A 19,218-nucleotide genomic window follows, 5' to 3' on the forward strand; every position below is an offset into this window, starting at 1 on the left:
AGCCACAACCTGGCTCCCCCGGACAAAGGTTTCGGTCAAGGAGCACGCCATCCCACTCACACATTCTTATTTGCCCAGAGAGGATCGTATTACAGGGTCATCTTTGTTCCACTCCACGCTTCCGTGTTCATCTATGTACAGAGAAAACTGTGTGTGGGATTTGCAAAGTCTAGCAGAGCGTTTCCCTATTTCATCACAGCAATTGTATTAACCCATTGGTGTATCTATTCTTTACAACTTGAGGATAAGAGTGGAACTGAGTGAGTATGAAAAATGTTGAGGGTATAGAAGGGTCCAGGCTGGTGTTTCCAATAAGAAGATATCCTGATGATGTCACTGTCCCAGCTCCTTTATTCAGGAAAGTAGCTGTTTCAAGGGGAGAGAGAGGGAGAGAGCTTGATTTTCACTTGAAGGTAGGGACCTTCAGTTATTTATCTTTGCATCTCGCCCCTGTCCCTCCCCCAGCATCCAGAAAGGTACTGCCCCTAGAAGAAGTTCAGTACGCTATTATCCGCAGGAATGACCGAGGACCCTGGTGACCCGCCTGTTCATCCCCTGCATTACTTGTTTCCATTCCTATTCATAGCTTAGGACTTTAAATAGCTTTGAATATAATCCCTCTAGTTTGAAATTAGAGACGCCAAGCCAAATAAAGCCATGGAATGGGGTCTCCTCCGAACCAGCTCTAGGGGAGGTGTAAAAATAGTTATATTTAGACACTGAGCTATTAGTAGCTTCATTTTCCTCCAAGGCTCATAGAAGAAGAGGGTGTCAGCTATTCTCAGCCCCGTGTCCCCTCTTTGGGGTCTTGGCACCTGGTAGCCAGCTTGGCCTCTGAGATGGCAATGGTGGTCTTACAGGTGTGGTGCTGCTGGAAGGAGCCCTGTGGGATGGACGGAGGACACTAGCGTGCAAGAAGCCAGAAGGCCAGCTGCCTGCATCCGTCCGGCCAACGTTCACACACGGACCCTGTGAGTTTTCCAGAATCCTGACTCCTCCCCTGAGAACCTCTCCGGAGCAGCGCTTCCCGAGGTAAATAATCTGCAGTGTGACAAAGGCTGCTCCTGAACTGTCCCAGCTTTGGGTTCCTCACCCATAAAACGTGGACAATGGGGACTAATCCAGTGATTTGAGGATTAAATGAGAGAATACCTGGGCTGAGCTGCCGGGAACCATCGGTTCCCTTTGCTATCCCCTCTTTTATTCCCAGGGGTCAGAAGACACAACATATCCTTGTGTTCCTGTAACATCTTTTTTCCACCCTCTTTTCTACCTATATATCTCCTTTGCTTTAAAATCCCATTCAAGGGGCGCCTGGGTGGCACAGCGGTTAAGCGTCTGCCTTCGGCTCAGGGCGTGATCCCGGTGTTATGGGATCGAGCCCCACATCAGGCTCCTCCGCTATGAGCCTGCTTCTTCCTCTCCCACTCCCCCTGCTTGTGTTCCCTCTCTCACTGGCTGTCTCTATCTCTGTCAAATAAATAAATAAATAAAATCTTTAAAAAAATAAAATAAAATAAAATAAAACCCCATTCAAGTCCTACCTCCTCTCTGAGACTTCTCTGCAATGTCTGCCTAGCCTTGTGAACTCCTGGGGTTTCTTAGAGCAGAGTGGTCCTGGCTGAGCCAACATTCAGAATGGGCCTGTGGGACTTCTATGTGTCCTGAGGTGAGTTGCTTTGCATGGGAGGAGGACCCAGAAGGGGATCCTTGAGTAGAAAGTTTTAGGTGCTATGACACCTGTGGGGTGGGGGGTGGACAGAAGAAAGAGATGGTGCCAATAGTGTGTGGGGGGCAATCCAATCCCTTTGGAAAGGGGGACAATCTCCCCCCATCTGTATTTCTGCAGGGAACCAGGCTGGCTCTCATAGTGAGGGATGGAGGAATGNNNGCTCTTAGGGACAGCATTGGGAAGGCAGATTTGGGGACACGGGAATACGGGCTCCGGGCAGGCAGCCTTTCCCCGGTGGAGACCAGGCAGAAGCCCAGCAGAGCCCAGTGAAGAACAGCAAGCCCAGAACTGTTCATAGAATGAAAGACATTCCCAGAGGGCTCGGAGAAATACCTGCGGAGGATTTTGAGAGGATTTTACGTAGACGAAAGGGATGATGAGACAGCAGAATTTATGACCTCATTCGTACTCACCAGCTGATTATGCTTCTAAATAATGCAGACCGCCCCGGTGCATAACATCAGCATACCAGGTAGCGGATGGATCCTGTGCAGGGGTGTGGGTGCTTCGTGTTCAATACAGATTGCCTAATATAGCATTTGGCGTCTGGAGCTCCTTTGCCTTCCAGACTGTGAGCTACTTTCTGTTGCTTGAGATTCAAAGTAAAAAGAGAGAAGAGAACAATTTACCATTTATTGGGACTTCATCATTACCCAGAGCTGCTGTCCAGCAATTCTATCCCGCAAACCCAACCCCCGTGGTCTAGGCCATGTTCTCTCTCTCCGTCCTGAGATATTTAATGATCACAAGGGATTTCTACTGAAATGGGTTGATTTAGAATTGTGCTAAGGGGGGCGCCTGGGTGGCACAGCGGTTAAGCGTCTGCCTTCGGCTCAGGGCGTGATCCTGGCGTTGCGGGATCGAGCCCCACATCAGGCTCTTCCACTATGAGCCTGCTTCTTCCTCTCCCACTCCCCCTGCCTGTGTTCCCTCTCTCGCTGGCTGTCTCTTTCTGTCGAATAAATAAATAAAATCTTAAAAAAAAAAAAAAAGAATTGTGCTAAGGAACACCCTGAAATAACTGAATGGTTCTATTGCATTGAAGAGAGGGTTTGAAGTTGTCTCGGTCTAACTAAACAGCTGGAACTAAGGGGATAGTTGGGATCAAGGATGAGTCACCTTAGTTATATTTGCTCTTGGCTCCTTTTGAGAACTGACACTTTCTTGAGTTAGTAAGCCATTACTGCTAGCATACAAAGTAAAGGGCCCAAAATTTGCAGAAATTCTGAACGATGCTTTGAAAGTCTTTTTTTTTTTTTTTTTGGTAGGACGCTCAAGTGCCAAGTCATCATTTCCTGAGTTAAGTCACTGATTTGAAGGTTGTCCAGCCACCTCCTTGAGGTCAGTGCTGGCCAAGGAGTCAGCTGGGAAGTCTGGCTGAGGCTTCGGGCTAATGTCTGTCATCGGACAGCCTTTGCTGGCGGTTTGGAGAGCTCACATGTTGGCCACAGAGAATGGGCAGTGTTTACTCTGTAGTGGCAGGATGTGTTCCCAGGATGGATGGCCATGTGACAAGTGTCCACTTCCAGTTACCTGGCAAATGGCTGGCAGTGCCCTTCCTTTCTATTAAGCACAGGAGAGGTGGTCCCTTCCTTCTCTCTCCCAAGGTAATTACTGCTGCTTTCCCATAACCCACAGCTAGCCCAACTCTTCTCCAAATCTTATAAATACAGATGACAGGGAGGAGGCTAGGGCCGTGGGGACAGTACTCATTGCCTGTGGTTTGTCACCTTCTGTTACCCAGGTGCATGGCCTGGCTTTCATTCAATGCCCCATGTTTCTGGCACGCGAAGAACCATAGTGTGGTCTGCTGGGGCGAGCTGGCTTCCTGCTTGTGTCAGGGCTGTGTTGGCAAGATATTTCCGCTGCCCGGGAGGCAGCCAATGCCCCCGGGCTGAGGCTTGAGATGTCCTTTTGTTCCTTACCACTTGGCCCTGGAAACAGTTGTCTTCTGACAGGCTTATCATGCACAGCGTGTTCTCATCGCTCTGTAGCTCTTGCCAGAGAAAGAATAGTGACCTGTCCTTTCCTGGTCTTCCCGCTCCAGGAGCCCCTGGGAGAAGCGCGCAGCGCACAATCAATAAATATCTGTTGAGCGCATTGGATAAACGGAATGGCTTCTGGATCACTTACCCACTTACAAAAATTCTTCAGGTGGCGGGAAGTCTGACCAATAGAAGCTATACTGCCAGTGAACTGCAAGGTCTAGAAGCCTTTCTTTCTTTGTCACCCCAGTGCAGTGGAGGACTGGATGGTTGGATGGGATGGAACCATATGGCAGAGTGCCACGGGGTCAACGGATGTCGGGGAAGTTGGCAGGGGACATTTCTTTTCAACAGTTGCCACGTGCTAGCCACTGAACAGGGCGATTATCTGCATTATTTCACCTGCTCTGCATAGCAGCCTCCGGAGGGGGAGGTAGTGCCCTGCTTTCCTGGTGAGGGAGCCAAGGCTCAGAGAGAGGAGGTCACCTGTTTGAGGTCACACAGGTAGGGAGGGGCAGAGCCAAAGTTAGGAGTTATGGCCAAGTTTCTGCTGTTCCCATCGTCCCATAGCTGGGGGGCTACTGTGTTCAGGGGACATCCGGGTGAACCAGACCCTCCTGGGATGCCTCATTCTGGACGCTTCAAAGAAAGATTCAGAAGGCCTTTGATTTGCATAGCACTTGAGCATTTAGAGAATGATTTTGCCCCCACTATTTCATTTGCCCCTTACAGTAATTAGTCTCTTAGGAGCTCCATGTCACCAATGAGAAATTGAGGTATGAAGAGTCTGAGGTTTTACGTAGCACTCAGGGTGTCCGATCATGAATCTAGAGCTCTTTTCCCTGGGTTTCAGAGAAAACAAAGCACTTTTATAAAGTACAGTTGACCCCTGAACAAGGCAGGTTTGAACTGCTTGGGTCCCTTTCGATGCAGATTTAAATAATTAAATATATTGGAAAAATCTGGGGAGGTTTGAGATGATTTGAAAAAACTCTCAGGTGAGCTGCATGGCTTAGAAATCCTGAAAAAAATTAAGAAAAATTTAGGTATTATTGTAAGAAACATCCCGACTTAGTTGCATTTGGAACAGACGCCACGTCCCACAGCCTTGCTGACCGTTGTTGGCAGCTAGCCCTGTCCCTGGGCCTTGGTGGGGCCATCCCCCCATTCTATGAGGCCATGTGTTCCTGGATGAAGGGTATCTGGTAAGATCAATGAATCCTGTGAGCACGAGCATGTGGCCTTAATTCTTTTCTCATGAAACAACCTTCTTTGATAGCAACAATACTGTGTGGGTTACGATGCTGACGAACAAGGCACTAAGTCCGTAAAGAATACTGAGGAAGTCCCTAGGAGCATAGGAGGCAGGGAAGACAAATGAGTGTCTCGAACAAGCGTCTATTACAGTGAGCACAAATTCTGTTCAACAACCCAAGTAAACTCCCCAGATTGTTTCTCTACTCCTAAATATGGAATGTAAAGAAGTTGCTGATTACAGCCACAGAAGCTCAAGACAGCCGTGCATATAGTTTAGGCTTGGGAGACATACCGTCTCAGTGGGGCCTTGAATGATGGACTGATAATTCTGTTCATGTCCTCAAACCACCTTTCCCCCTCTTCGCTTTTGCTTTTTCAAACCATCACCACTTTCTCCAAACTCCCAGCTCAGCGTTTTCCTTCTCATTCTCAGAAGATGACCTTTCTTCCTTCTTCAGGAAAGATGCTGGAGCTCTTAGGCCAGAACTCCCACATACCAAGTCACCCTGGGCTGCTTGTCTTCAAGATTCAGAGAAGTAGAAGGCTAAAAATTCCACTCAAATTCTTCATTCCCCTCTCTTTCACATTCCTGCTCCATCAACTATCTCCTTTGGGACTGTCACCCTTACCATGTCCATAGGCTTCTCTCATTCGGTTAATCTGCTCAGACACCAGCCACCTTAAGCAATGCCAGCACTCAGCTGGGGAACCTCTCTTGATCCTACATGGCCCTCTAATAACACCCGACTCCTTCCTTCTGGTTAAATCTTTTCAAAAGAAGGGTCTATAGCCATGCCTGCTTCCTCACTTCTTTTTTACTCCTTAGCCTATAGAAGTAGGTTCTTGATTCCTCTCTCTTCTCTGAAACTGGGTAGGTCGAAAATTTCAGCCCCTTAATGTAGTGGCCAAACTCAATGGCCACTGGCATCCTTATCTCATTTGCTATCTCTGTGGTAGCTGACAGTGTGGACTTCTCCCTTCTCTCTCCCCCCATTACTTCAATGACTCCTTAGCCATCTGGTTTTTCTTTCCATCCATGTAGCTTCTCTTCTCCCTACCCACCTCTTCACTGTGTTCTTTGGGATTGTTGCTCCCAGCCCTTCTCCCTTCTCCCTCTTGCAGTCCCCAAGCAATCTCCATTCACTCCAGAGTTGTTGTTCTGTTGGTTTTTTAACTGTCCCTCCACATCAATGACTCTCGAGTCTAGCTTTTGGCACTAACTTCATTCATGAAGCTCAGATCCACGTATCTAATCATCTCCACAGGCACCCCGCCCCTAACCAGGCTCAGACTGAAATCATCTCCCTTAAATCTGCTTCCTACCCGGCCAAGGACCAGTGAGGTCAGAGAAAGCAAAGCACAGGCTGGAGGACACAGTCTAGAGGACACTGGCTCAAGGACACAGGTGTGAGGACACAGAATGAAGAAGAATTCAAGACAGGGAGCACTTCTAGAGGAGCAAGAGGTGAGGCCACAGCTGAGTGTGAGAAGGTGGGAAAACGGCAGAGACCTCATGCCTACAGCAGTGCTTGTTGAGTTCATGGACCGAAGGGGCAGTAGCTGGAAGGTCATGTGGCAGAATGAGGTGGGGACCGTCTGCAAGAGGGGGCTGGCACTGTGCGGTGCTGAGAAGCAGCCACGTGAGTGTACAGAAGTAACCAGCCCCAAGCTTCTGGTAAGATTCGAGGGTGGAAACACCGAGGACTTGGGATGTTGGACCCTCTTTCCTGGAACTTTCTAAGAGGGACCAGGCCAAAGGAAAGGGCTTTGAAACGCAGCAGATGCTCCGGGTGCTTTCTGTATGAGAGCTTCGCATTTCCACCGAGTAAGTATGTGGCTCCTGGAGGGCAGGCAGCATTTCCTTCAATTCCTTTAGCACTGAATAATGTGCTGGGCACACTGTGGGTCCTCGATAAATAATATTTGGAAAGGGCTGTGTGTGTTTTTTCCCTAACACCTGCTTTCTATCATCTCCGTTCTCTTGTCTGAGCCAATAACATTTGCCCTCGGAATTGGGGAATAGCTGGGAGCAGGGACTCGGTTAGAAGGAGGAGAAAAGAAGAGGAAATATACTATTGCAGGCTTGAGAATTTCTCTTTTGTAAACTTAATGGAAAGATCTGGGTTGTTATTGGAAAACATCAAAAAAATGGGAAAGCACACATATTGCGGTGTTTTATTTACAGTGCTAGATTCGTACGACAGATAAAACCATCACCGAATATTCCAGCACCCCCACCTAGTGTCAGGTTCTCAGCCCATGATCCTGGGAATGGAGTCAGCCATATTCAGAGAAGTTACGGCCTCTCAAATCACCTGGTTGTCACCATTTGCATGGTACATCTGCCCCCATAGAGCACAGACGGCATCTGCCTCTACAGAACAGCGCAGAATTTCAGTTTGCTCATTCCCTATTACTACATCGGCCTCATTTTATCGCCCTTTAGCACAGCCCACTCTTGTCCTGCCCAAAGCAACCTGCATAACTCTGTGAAAGGTGAGATTGGTTTCTGATTTTTATCTCTAAATTGTGAAAGGAGAGTTGGCATTAAGGAGGCTAAGTCCTTCCTCTAAATGTGTGTTAAATGCACAGCAAAATGAGAAGTGATTTCATCTCATAAATTATGGTGCAATGGACTTAAACAATAGGACTAGTGGAAGAAGGGTTTAAAATGAGCTGCGTGTTAATTGTTTAGCTAAGAGTTAACTTCTCTCTTACCTTCTCTGTAGCCCATTTCCTTCCTCCAGACATGGCTCCTGGTGAGCAGTCTGGGCTTCTGTCCCCCTGCCTGACCGTGGCTGGGCAGCTTCTGCGGAACCATGGCAATGGCGCGAGTACACTGTACAAATCATATAGTGGGGACAGCATGTCTTGCCCCAGAATGCTTGGCTACTCAGGGTCCTCATGACCCTCCAACTCTCCTGGGCTGGGTCAGCCTTAAATAGAACCCAAATGGAACCCTGTCTCAGGAGAGCCACCCTATGACCCAATCCAAGTCTTAATCCTGCCCTGGTCAGAGGTTAAGAAAAACTTGAGAGGGGGAAGAAAAACATCTCCCAGCCTCCTGCAGTCACACTATGTAATTCTCATCTTATTTACTTGGGTTGCTACCTGTGAAATCAGTTCAGGTCAGCCTGCATTTTTTTTTTAAAGACTTTATTTACTTATTTGACACACACACACAGAGAAGCCAGTGAGAGAGGCAACACAAGTAGGGGGAGTGGGAAAGGAAGAAGCAGGCTCCCAGCAGGGCAGGAAGCCTGATGGCGGGGCTCGATCTCAGGACTCTGGGATCACACCCTGAGCTGAAGGCAGATGCTTAACCACTGAGCCACCCAGGTACCCCAGCCTGCATTTTCTTGAGAGCCCTAATAAGTGCCAGACACTAGGCAAAGAGCTAGGGATACAAAGTCTCAGCTTTTCAGGGAAAGAAAGCAGAATGGTAACTAAGAAATCATGAAACTATAAATGGATAATTGGTACCATTATAAGACAGGTAAACGAGGGGCTATTTTGGCCTGGGGTGCCCAAGCAGGTACCACAGATGTAGTGGCATTTAAAGGATGACTACGATTTTCTTGAGCAAACAATGTGTGTGGGGGGGTGTCATTTAATTAATTAATTAATTGGGGCAAGAGAGAGTGAGGCAAGGGAGGGGCAGAGGGAGAGGGATTGCGAGAGAATCTTAAGTAGACTCCACGCTCAGTGTGGAGCAGGACACAGGGCTCTATCTCACGACCCGGAGATCATGACCTGAGCCAAAATCAAGAGTCAGACACTCAACCGACTGAGCCACCCAGGTGCCCCAAGGCATGTGTGTGGGGGGTGTCATTTCAATAAAGGCAACAACAGAACAAAGTATCTGTGCTCAAGGAGTTTGCAGTCTGTAGTAGGACACACACACACACACACACACACACACACACATTCACTCAGACATGTTTACTATTCTAAAAAGCAGAAAATGGCACTCAGTTCGGGGTAAACTTTTACAGAGGGCTGCGTCCTGGCCCAGGAGATGTAATGCCTGTCGTCCAAAGCAGGAGGATGACAATTCCAAGTGAGGCATCGGTGTGCAGAAGGCTGAGTATGACCTGTCCCCTGAGACAAGGGCGCTGAGACTGTGAGGACAGAGGGTGCGGCTTAATACTTTCATTTAAAGAAGAAACTCTCTTTGGGTAGGATGCTGGAGGATAAGTAGGACTTCAGACATCAGAGACCAGGGAAGGACGGCCACTCTCCCTTCTGTGCTTGCCAGGGACACTTCATCCCCTTGGAGTCTGTCCCTTGGACACAAGGGAGCACAGATCTGAACATCCCCTTACTGCACATAAGAAACCAAAGAAAAGTCCCGCCAGGAAGTATGCCACCCACCCCCCGCCACAATAGCTCCTTTCTCCCTACCTTTCAGAGACCTGCCCTGCTTTCCTACCCGCCTACTCTTCTGCCCACCCCCCTCTGCTGGTTGTCTGAGTGGCTCACATCCATGACAAATCTCCTCCGAAATGGCAGGAAGACACAAAACTCCGAACAGAAGCAGACACTCTGGAGTAAAACTGACCGGCAATGCCTTCTGTCTGACACCAGTGCCTTCCCGAAGAGCAGGACTCTTCCCTGGAAGCGTAAAGTGACAGTGTAAGAAAACAGAGGCAGTCCCTGGAGCTAACGGCTTGGGATCAGACCAAGATTATCAAGCACCAAATGTTTTTTGTGCATCATGGGTGTACAAAGAACAACTTCTCGATATTCTTACTCCTATATTTGTTTCATTGGAGATTCTGTCTCATCTTACTGGGACCTTCAACACTGGTAATATTTCCAGTTATGTCAGATATGATGGAGTTAATACCACTTGCAAAATCCCTAAAAAGCAATAAGCCTTCCACTCTCCACTGCCAGAGGTCAAGGGGAGGCTTCGTCTTGAGCAATACCTGGCTTGGTCTTGGTCGGGAGCAATGCCTGGCCTCCCCAAATGTCTTTAACTTTATATATGAGACTCAAAGGGGAGACGGGGAGACGGGGAGACTCAGCCCTAGGACTCACTCGTAGGTATTAAGAATGCTCCCTGAGCTCAGGAATTAAGACCTTGCCTCCTTAGGTCTTCAATCCCAGCAATTTTGGGGGGCCTGAGGTGCTCATCCCTCCTCCCTTTCAATACTTGCAGCTTCACCAGCAATGCTGGCCTAGAGTTCAGTAGTACTAATCTCATTCTGATCTCTCCTAGTTTATCCTAAGAAGCCCCAGCCTCCCAGGTCACCCCCCTCTCCCATCCTCTAATCACAATAGGTTCTGTATACCCACTGTTCTATCCCCATCTCTTTCCCCATCCTAACTCCTGAACCTCTCCTGCCATGTTTCTGCCGTTCCTGTCCATCATCAGCAAAAACCCACATATCTTAACCCCTTATCTTTGCCTGAATCTCCCCTGAGGACAGTGCAGCCCTCTGCGAGGGGTGACGATGATTCTCCGGTAGGCTTTGTACCACTGGGCCTGGAGGAAAGCTACGTTCTCCATGAATCCTATTGCCTCTTAAGGCGCGTTCCCCACCCTCCCTCACCCAGACATCACCATAGCGGATTATACCACTCAGTACCACACCCGTGAGCAAACCTGCTCTCCATCCACCCCACATCCGTACCTGTGCAACCCAATAGGGCTGGAGGAGCCCTCAGCTCCACTGGCCTCACGTTAAAATCACGACTACAGTCCTCGGGGCGGCCTTCTGTGCTGTTGGAGAGATTGATGGCAGTACACACGGATCCATGCACTCTTCCAGAATCCTAGGCAATTAATTGATGATTTCTCTTCCCTCTTCAAACCCTCCTGTCCTGTATCCCTCTCAGCTGATGACCTTGCTTCTATTTCCTGAGAAAACGGAAAGAGTCGGAAGAGATGACTGCTGACGCCACCACCCCATCCAGCTCTTCCCACATCTGCCCCCTGTGGCCCCCGCCTGCCCACCTGCCAGAGATGGGCTCTGTGCTCCCAACCGAGGATGACCCCTTAGTGTATGGACTAACTCTTTCTCCCCCTTGAGGTCTCAAGATCATTGTTCCAGAACTTTCTCCTCTCTCACATTACCAGTTTTCTTAAAAAACTGAAGTCTTCTTTTAACCTCACATCTTTCAGCAGCCATTGCCCTACTTTTTGCCCCACTCTGTAGTAGAATTCCTTGAAGGATGTGTCGATACTTCCTGGATCCAATCTCTCCCCACCCCATTCTCTAACTCTCTAGACATGCCCACTATTTGTCAGAAGAGGATCTCATTGAGGCCACATCCCTGAGGCTGATAATGGTCAGTGCTGTTCCTCACCTCAGTGACTTATCCATGGCCCATGACACAGCTGATCACGCCCTCCTTCAGGGAGCAACCTCTACATTCGGTTTCCAGAACCCACACACTCTTGCCTGTCTTTGTAAGTCACCTGATGTTGCTTCTCGCGGCCCTGTCCTTTGCAGACTCCTCCTTCTCTTCCTGACATTGGCTCACCTCCTGACCCTCTTTCCTATCCACATTCCCTCCCTTGGTGATCTTAACAAGTATCAAAGTTTTAAATGTCACCTATATGTCCAGGACTCCCAATTTTGTAAATCTATCCCAGACCTTGCTCTGTGATCAGAGACCAACTGCCTTCCTGACACCTCCACTTGGACTTTGCAGGCCATGTTCCACACGTGAGCTCTTGATCCTTCTCCAAAGCCAGCTTGGCTTCAAGCTCCCTAATTTCAGTTGGTAGCAACCCAAACTTTCCGCTCGCTCAGCCCCCCAAACTTAAAGTCTTTACTCAGATTAAGCCTTCCCATGGGGCCTACTCTGACAGCGCTTTTCAAAATTGTGTGCTATTGTCCCCTTGCTCATCCTACCCTCCTTACCTGTTCTAGGTGATGACCACAGTGCTTACCTCCTTTAACATGCTACATAATTTATTTACTTATCACGTCAGTTGTTTATCATCTGTCTCCCTGCTCCCATGCTCACCCCTGCCTAAACGATAACTTCCACAAGGGCGGGGGGTGGGGGGGTTTCGGGGCTTTTTATTGATGCATCCCATGCCTGGCTGGTACTGTGTGCCCAATGAGTGTGGGTTGAATGAAAATAAGCAAATTGGGTCACAATGGCCTAAGCTAAAGGCAGAGAATGAAATAACCTTACACGATCACTGATGTTGTCCATTGGTAGCCCACAGAGTGACGTGATGTTGTCAGGTATGACCCTGGGTCCACGAGAGTTTGAATGTTGAAGTTTGTAAGTACGGAAGCTTCTCTGATTCCTTTAGGTGAAGTTGAATCAATTCAACTTCAAATTCAGGGATAAGGGGTGGGTTTAGCTCTCTTACTTTATGTTCGTTGAAAATAACACATGATATGTATTCCTGAGCCTAGGAACACTCTTAGTAACACTCTCAGGCATTTATGAGACTATTACTATATACTGTGTAGGGTGCTGAGCACTGGGCTATGGGTTCATTGCTCTACCAGTAGCCCAGGGGCAACTGATGCTGGTTGCTACCTCCCTCCCTGTCCTTTTCCAGGGATAGATTCCCTGGCTATTTATGACTGTCTCTGGGAAGTGGGTAGAGGTCTGCCTCAGCCTTATGGGCTGGGAAGGAACAACAAAGTGGAGCCAGTTGGCCACCTCCCACACGTGTTGTTTATGGTCTGTGTGACCCCTGGAGGACCTCAGATAAATGATTTACCTCTCTGTCTGATTGTGACTCTCTCAGCCACTCCTCTGTGTTTGGTGGTGGTGACTGATGGACATGAGTCATTCAAATAGGTGACCTGGCGAGATGAACCCACAGAATTCTTTAGATTAGGTTACAATTACCCTCTTGATAAAATCCAGAACACACAAAGTCAGTCTTTGGGGGGCAAGAGAATCAACTGGTATTGCCAGCACTACCCACCATGGACAGGAAGTGGGGTGTTGGGCATACCCAGACCTAGGCGCCCTGCTTTGCTGGAGAACCAGACAGCCAGTACTGAGAGGATCGAGCCACCGAGGGGAGAGGGTATCACCAGAGGCACATACAATGGGACCAAGCAAAGAAAGTGGGGAGGTGAGAGGGGGGCAGAGACGGACTTCAGACTTGGCACATTACTGCCTATTCTCTGACCCTAAAGTTTCTCCAATTGTAGTCTTCGGACCATCTGCAAAAGTAGCACTTGGAGGATGTGTTAAAGATGTAGATTCTTGGGCCTTCGGTTCTGATTCCAGATGGGGTCTGCATTTATGCGAGCTTCCCAGGTGTGAAGTTTGAGAACTCTTGTTTGGGCAGTGGTCTATTCTTCCCTGGCAGGCTGCCCTTGGTGGGCTCTTCACAATTTGGGGCAGTGGCCGCATTCCAGGGAATGGCTTCTGCCCAAGTCTTGTCCTCAGCAGCTTTGACTGTCCCCAGGTCCGATCACTCACAGCCCAGCTGGCTGGCCCCAAACCACTGAAACTCAGGGCATCTGAAACAAAATTCCTTGTCTCTTTTTCCTAAACTTGCTTCCCTTCCGGACATGCGCATTCTTTTTCCTCCTTAACCTGCCTCAAAAACTCTGCAATATTTTTAAATCCTTCTTGTCCTTTACCCTTCTCTCCACCTCAAGTGTTCCCACGTGGGGTAGATTATTCCTTCACTGCGTCTTTTAGCCTTTATGGAATCCCTCCCTCTTCCTTTCCTGTCACCAAGTTTAGCGTCCCCTTTCTTCATGCAGATGGGGTGACCACCCCTCCTGACTTGCCCTGGACTGAGGGATGCAGGACTACAGCTGGGAAGTTCCCGGGAACGCTGGGATGAGCTGGTCACCCTGTGCCTGGACCATTGCAGCAAGGACGAGGTGAGCCCCCTTCCAACACACACAGTCTCTCCTCCCCACACATCACCCCTGCGCTCCCGTGGATTGAATTTCACCATGCATAATTGTCCCCGACCCCCTATATCTTCCACTCTCAAGTACTTAGCTTGCTTCCTAATCTGTTTAAATTAATTACTGTGCTGTCCAAGGCCCCCAGCTATCTGGCCTTACCTGCCTTACTAGTTTCATCTTCCCCTGTACATAATAACCTTTGTTCAACAGAGCCGGCACTTCCCAAGAAACCATCTCACTTCTGGGCCTTTGTTTATGTTGTTTTCTGGCTCCAACCAAAATTTTTTTTTTTTGGCCCATTTTCACCCTTCTGAAATCTTACCAATCATTTAATTCCCGGCTCAAATGGCTCCACTTCTGGGACACCACACATCTGGTCAGCCAGCCAGAGGCAATGTCTATCCTCTCAACTCTCATCATGACTCCCTAATACCACCCCAGGGGCATTCGTCACGCACAGCCTTGATATATACCTACTTGTTACCTACCTTTTACCCCTACTTGACCCTCTGTCTCTCAGAACAGGAAACTTCCACATTCGTGTCTTATCCTTCCAAAGCTCACTGAACTTTGTATACGGTAGATGATTAGAAAGCATACATTCAAATCAAAACCACACTGAGATACCACCTTACGCCAGTTAGAATGGCAAAAACTGACAAGGCAGGAAACAACAATTGTTGGAGAGGATGTGGAGAAAGGGGATCACTCCTACATTGTTGGTGGGAATGCAAGTTGGTACAGCCACTGTGGAAAACAGTGTGGAGGTCCCTTAAAAAGTTAAAAATTGAGCTACCCTATGACCCAGCCATTGCACTACTGGGTATTTACCCCAAAGATACAGACATAGTGAAGAGAAGGGCCATATGCACCCCAGTGTTCACAGCAGCATTGTCCACAATAGCTAAATCATGGAAGGAACTTAGATGCCTTTCAACAGATGACTGGATTAAGAAGTTGTGGTCCATATATACAATGGAATATTACTCAGCTATCAGAAAGAACGAGTTCTCAACATTTGCTGCAACATGGACGGCACTGGAGGAGATAATGCTAAGTGAAATAAGTCAAGCAGAGAAAGACACTTATGATTTCTCTCATCTATGGAACATAAGAACTAGGAAGATCGGTAGGGGAAGAAAGGGATAAAGAAAGGGGGGGTAATCAGAAGGGGGAATGAAGCACGAGAGACTATGGACTATAAGAAACAAACTAAGGGCTTCAGAGGGGAGGGGGGTGGGGGAATGGGATAGGCTGGTGATGGGTAGTAAGGAGGGCATGTATTGCATGGTGCACTGGGTGTTACACGCAACTAATGAATCATTGAACTTTACATCAAAAACCAGGGATGTACTGTATGGTGACTAACGTAATATAATAAAAAATATTAAAAAAAATAAAAGTAATAAAAAAAGGAAAGCATACATTCACTCAGGTTGAAGAAGAAATAGGTAAACTTTCAGTCTACTTTATAGACGGGAAATGTTTGCTCATGAAGGGGGAAGGCATTAGGGTCACACATCACTGTGGGGATGGCCCTGCTCCCAGGAATACATGTCAAGTTCACTGTGACTTACGAGGTACACACATGACATTAACATTTCTCCAAAATTAGGAATAATTGTGCCAACATTTGCTGAGACTGTACTCCATGCCAGGTTCTGAGTGCTTCATATGCACTAAGTCACTTGGCCTCAGAGCAACCCCAGGGGGGACCTGGAGTTAGACTCACTGGGTTGGAAACTCAGCCCCAACGCCGACAAGGTGGTTTCCTTGTGAAAGTTGCTTAACCTGTGTACCTCAGTTTCCTGATTTGTAAAATGGGGCTTAAAATAGTAGCTAATTCAATGGGGTGTTGCAAGGACTATTATACTCCATCGAATCCAAGGTGTCATCCATTGTAAGTGCACCATTACTTTATGTACCCCTGCTAGAAGAAATCCATCTGCCAATGAAACCCTGAATACCACAGATCGTTAGATGCAGCCTGTGTTAGATGTTAAAATATGGAAAAATATGTGTCTTAAAATCAGTGAAATAGGGTAAATAATTTAAATGAATGATGATACTGTTATAAGCTGAATTGTCTCCCCCCTCCAAATTCATATGTTGGAGTCCTACCCCCTAATACCTCAGAAGATGACTGTATTTGGAGACAAGGTCTTTACAGAGGTGACTGTATAACATCATTCATATAGATGGGCCCTAATTCAATATAACTGGTGTCCTTAGGAGAAGAGACTAGGACACAGACACACATAGAAGGAAGACCACGTGAAGATACAGGGAGATGACAACCATCTGTAAGCCAAGGAGAGAGGCCCCCAAAGAAACCAGTTCTGCGGACACCATGATATTGGACTTTCAGGATCCAGAACTGCGAGGAAATACATTTCTTTGGTTGAGCCACCCAGTCTGTGACACTCTGTTATGGCAGCCCGAGTCCATGAATGCATCCCCCTCCATAAAGCTGTCTAAGACCACGGGACAAGGAGCTGAGATCTGGGACAGTCCTGACCTAAGAGGAGACCTGCCAGGCCAACCTCAGCTGGTCCCTCGTATTCAACGAACTCAGTACCAGCTTAGATCTTCCCTCCGCTTGGGTCTCAATTCATTGTGAAGTCAACTGTTCGCTTGGGACAGAAGAGCTGTCTGTGAACTAGCACCGTTAGCAATTGACCTCTTTTTTTTTTTTTTTAATTCCATTTATGGAGGTAGAAGGGACAAGTATGAGGAGCTTCTGCGTATCAACACACTATTAGCAGGATTCTGATGAGAGTGCATGGCCGTGCTTAGCTCCGACCATCTTTATCAAAACCGACAGGGGGTACCTGACATTAAAAAGGTCTGTGATAACAGATTGTCTAGACCGGTTAGATCTTCAAGCAGGATAGGACTGACACCCTTCCCATTTTTTTTTTCTAGAGTGGTTTGACATTTGTGCATAATATGAAGAAAGATCGTGAAGACCGAGATGTGGCTGTTGGAGGCTTCAGCTCATGTTTGCTCATCTCCTGTATGGTGAAACCCTGGCATCTAGACAAACCCTCATTCACATCAGAACAAAGCGCTAGTTATGTGTGTTGAAATTCCTTAGAGAAAATGTCTTGCAGGCTGTTGGGGAGTGCATGAATGCTGGAAATACTTCCCCAAGTGTTGCTCAATGTCCTGGGAAGACAGTCTGCTGGCATCTGACTCCTTACCCTGGAGAGGGGTTGCAGGACGCTGGGGCGTGCGGGTCTGGTGAGGACAGAGGGGCATGGGTGGACGGGTGGGTGGAGACTGGGTTGGATGTTTTCTCTGTAATCATCCCAGACCTGGCTGGAGCCAGCTCCAGACTGCCCACTTTCTTGGTCTATTGAGAATATCTAAAGTCAGCCTTGTCACCAAGGCGGCCGCCTCCCCTGCTTGGGACCAGATCTCCCTGGGGTTTTTTGTTTTTTGTTTTTTTCTTATAAGCCCCAGTTACTTAGGTTTCCTCAGCTTAGATTAGAGAAGAGGGGAGAGGAATGGCAGAAAGGTTTTTGATCGACATCCAGGGTGTGAATGGTTAGGTGGGTGGTCTGCGGGTATAAACTGGCAACGAGATCCATTGTGGCTCCAGCCCTTTGGTGGTAACCCCAATAGATGGGACTGAGTTGGTGACCAGAGGGGCCAAGGCAGGCAGATGTGGTAATGGAGCGATCCTCATAAGAGAACACCACTAGAAGAGGAAGGAGAACGGTACTGAGGGAGAGCAGGGCTTCTCCTTGTGGCCCTGGGACCGGCAGCATCAGTGCCTCCTGGGTTAAAATGCCAACGCTAAGCCCCACCACAGACCTACTGAATCAGGAGCTGTGCGGGTGGAGCCCAGTCACCTGCGCTCCAAGGAGACCCCCCGATGATCCGGGGGCACCCTCCTTTCTGATAGGAGCACTTCTGGAATGAGGGAGAGACTGTCCTGGATTGGGGGAGAGGAAGGCAGGAGTGACTCCAGGAAAAAGAAAAGTGACGAGAATCAAAGAACGTGAGTCAAGATCATAGCAGTTCAAGGCTGTCTGGATTCCTAGTTAGCACATGCCTACCCCTGAGGTCACGCAGAAGTTTTAAGGAGAGACTCCGCTAATGAGGGTAAAAGAACAAATATGGATGGAAATGACTCTCAGAAATTAGAAAAAGGGAACTACCTTGCTGAGATTCACCTGCGGATCCTGGAGGGGCTCATTCACCCTCTTTCCACTCTAGTCTTCCCCCTCCTCCTCCTTCTTCTGTACAAAAGCACAGCTGCCCTTTGCCTCAACCTTTAAAGTCTGGATCTGTAAATGAACAAAAGTCCCAACAGGTATTAGCATCCTTCCACTTCCAGATAAGACATTTGCATGTTAGCGACCTTCTCAGATCTGCGGGTGACGATTGCAGAGCCATGGTGGGCAGGGCAATGGGGAAGTGTCCCTCAGAGGCCCCTCGAATCACGGGACATAGGTGACCACTGGCTGCACCAGCGGACCCAGCAGCCCCAAGACCAACAGAGAAAGTGAACCTATTCATGCAGGAACACAGTTTTCGGCTTCACCTCAGGAAGAGAAATGCTTGCTCAAGCTTCTCCTGAAGGAGGCTTCCCTCAGAGAGCAGGTGGGAGCGCGGGTGTGGGGGAGGCTGAGAGAACAGGGTGTCTGCTTCTGGGGATGGCTCAGCCACCACGGGCCGTGGGATCCTGGGCCCTTCCCTTAACTCTTCTGAGTTGCTTTCCTCACCTGTAAAATTCAGTAGTTAACCGGGTGGAATTAGGTCAGTGTCTGACCAGAAAAATCAGTAGAAATCCAGCTCTCTGGGCCTCACAACTGAACACCTGAATCTGACCCTCCGCAGAAGGACGTGGGCATCTCCATTTCTGATAAGCCCTGCTGTGATCCGAAGGATCAGACAGTGTGGGAAACAGAAGCAGATGATTTCTCCACCGCCTCCGCAGCCTCTCTGTCCTGTGACAGCCTCCAGATGGGGAGTAGGGCAGTGGCGATAGCCACCGCCCAGGAGGCTGAATACCTATGTTCAAATCCTGCCTCTGAGATTGACCTTGGCAATCGTGCCTCCCTCTGCCTCTGTTTTCTCACCTGTGTAATGGACATCATAAGAATATCAACTGTGCAGTCTTATTAACGAATAAATGTCAAATGAGCAAAGGGTACAGAATGGTGCCTGACACATAGCAAGGGTTCAGGAACGTGTTAGAACGATGAAGGACAGAGTGGAAAAAGGCATTTGACAGAAGTTCAGAACTCAGCTCAGAGTCTCCTCTGTTAGGACCCTTCTCTGGAGCTCTGAACCAGCGGGCTCAGTCCCTCGCCTCTGCCTCCTTGACCATCCTTGGCTTACTTGTTCCATGGCGTTGTTTTGACTCGATTTATGG

The 19,218-nt window shown here is 48.4% G+C and overlaps 1 long non-coding RNA gene across 1 annotated transcript; it reads left to right on the forward strand.

Moving 5' to 3' along the window:
- The first annotated feature begins 876 nt into the window (after positions 1-876).
- On the forward strand, positions 877-18,945 carry LOC121105648. The gene is made up of 3 exons (XR_005838252.1): positions 877-1,032; positions 13,680-13,802; positions 16,758-18,945. It is a non-coding gene; the product is annotated as an uncharacterized LOC121105648 (long non-coding RNA).
- The last annotated feature ends 273 nt before the right edge of the window (positions 18,946-19,218 follow it).

The sequence above is a fragment of the Ursus maritimus genome, unplaced genomic scaffold, assembly GCF_017311325.1.
Source record: "Ursus maritimus isolate PB19 unplaced genomic scaffold, ASM1731132v1 scaffold_28, whole genome shotgun sequence".
Classification (NCBI taxonomy): domain Eukaryota; kingdom Metazoa; phylum Chordata; class Mammalia; order Carnivora; family Ursidae; genus Ursus; species Ursus maritimus.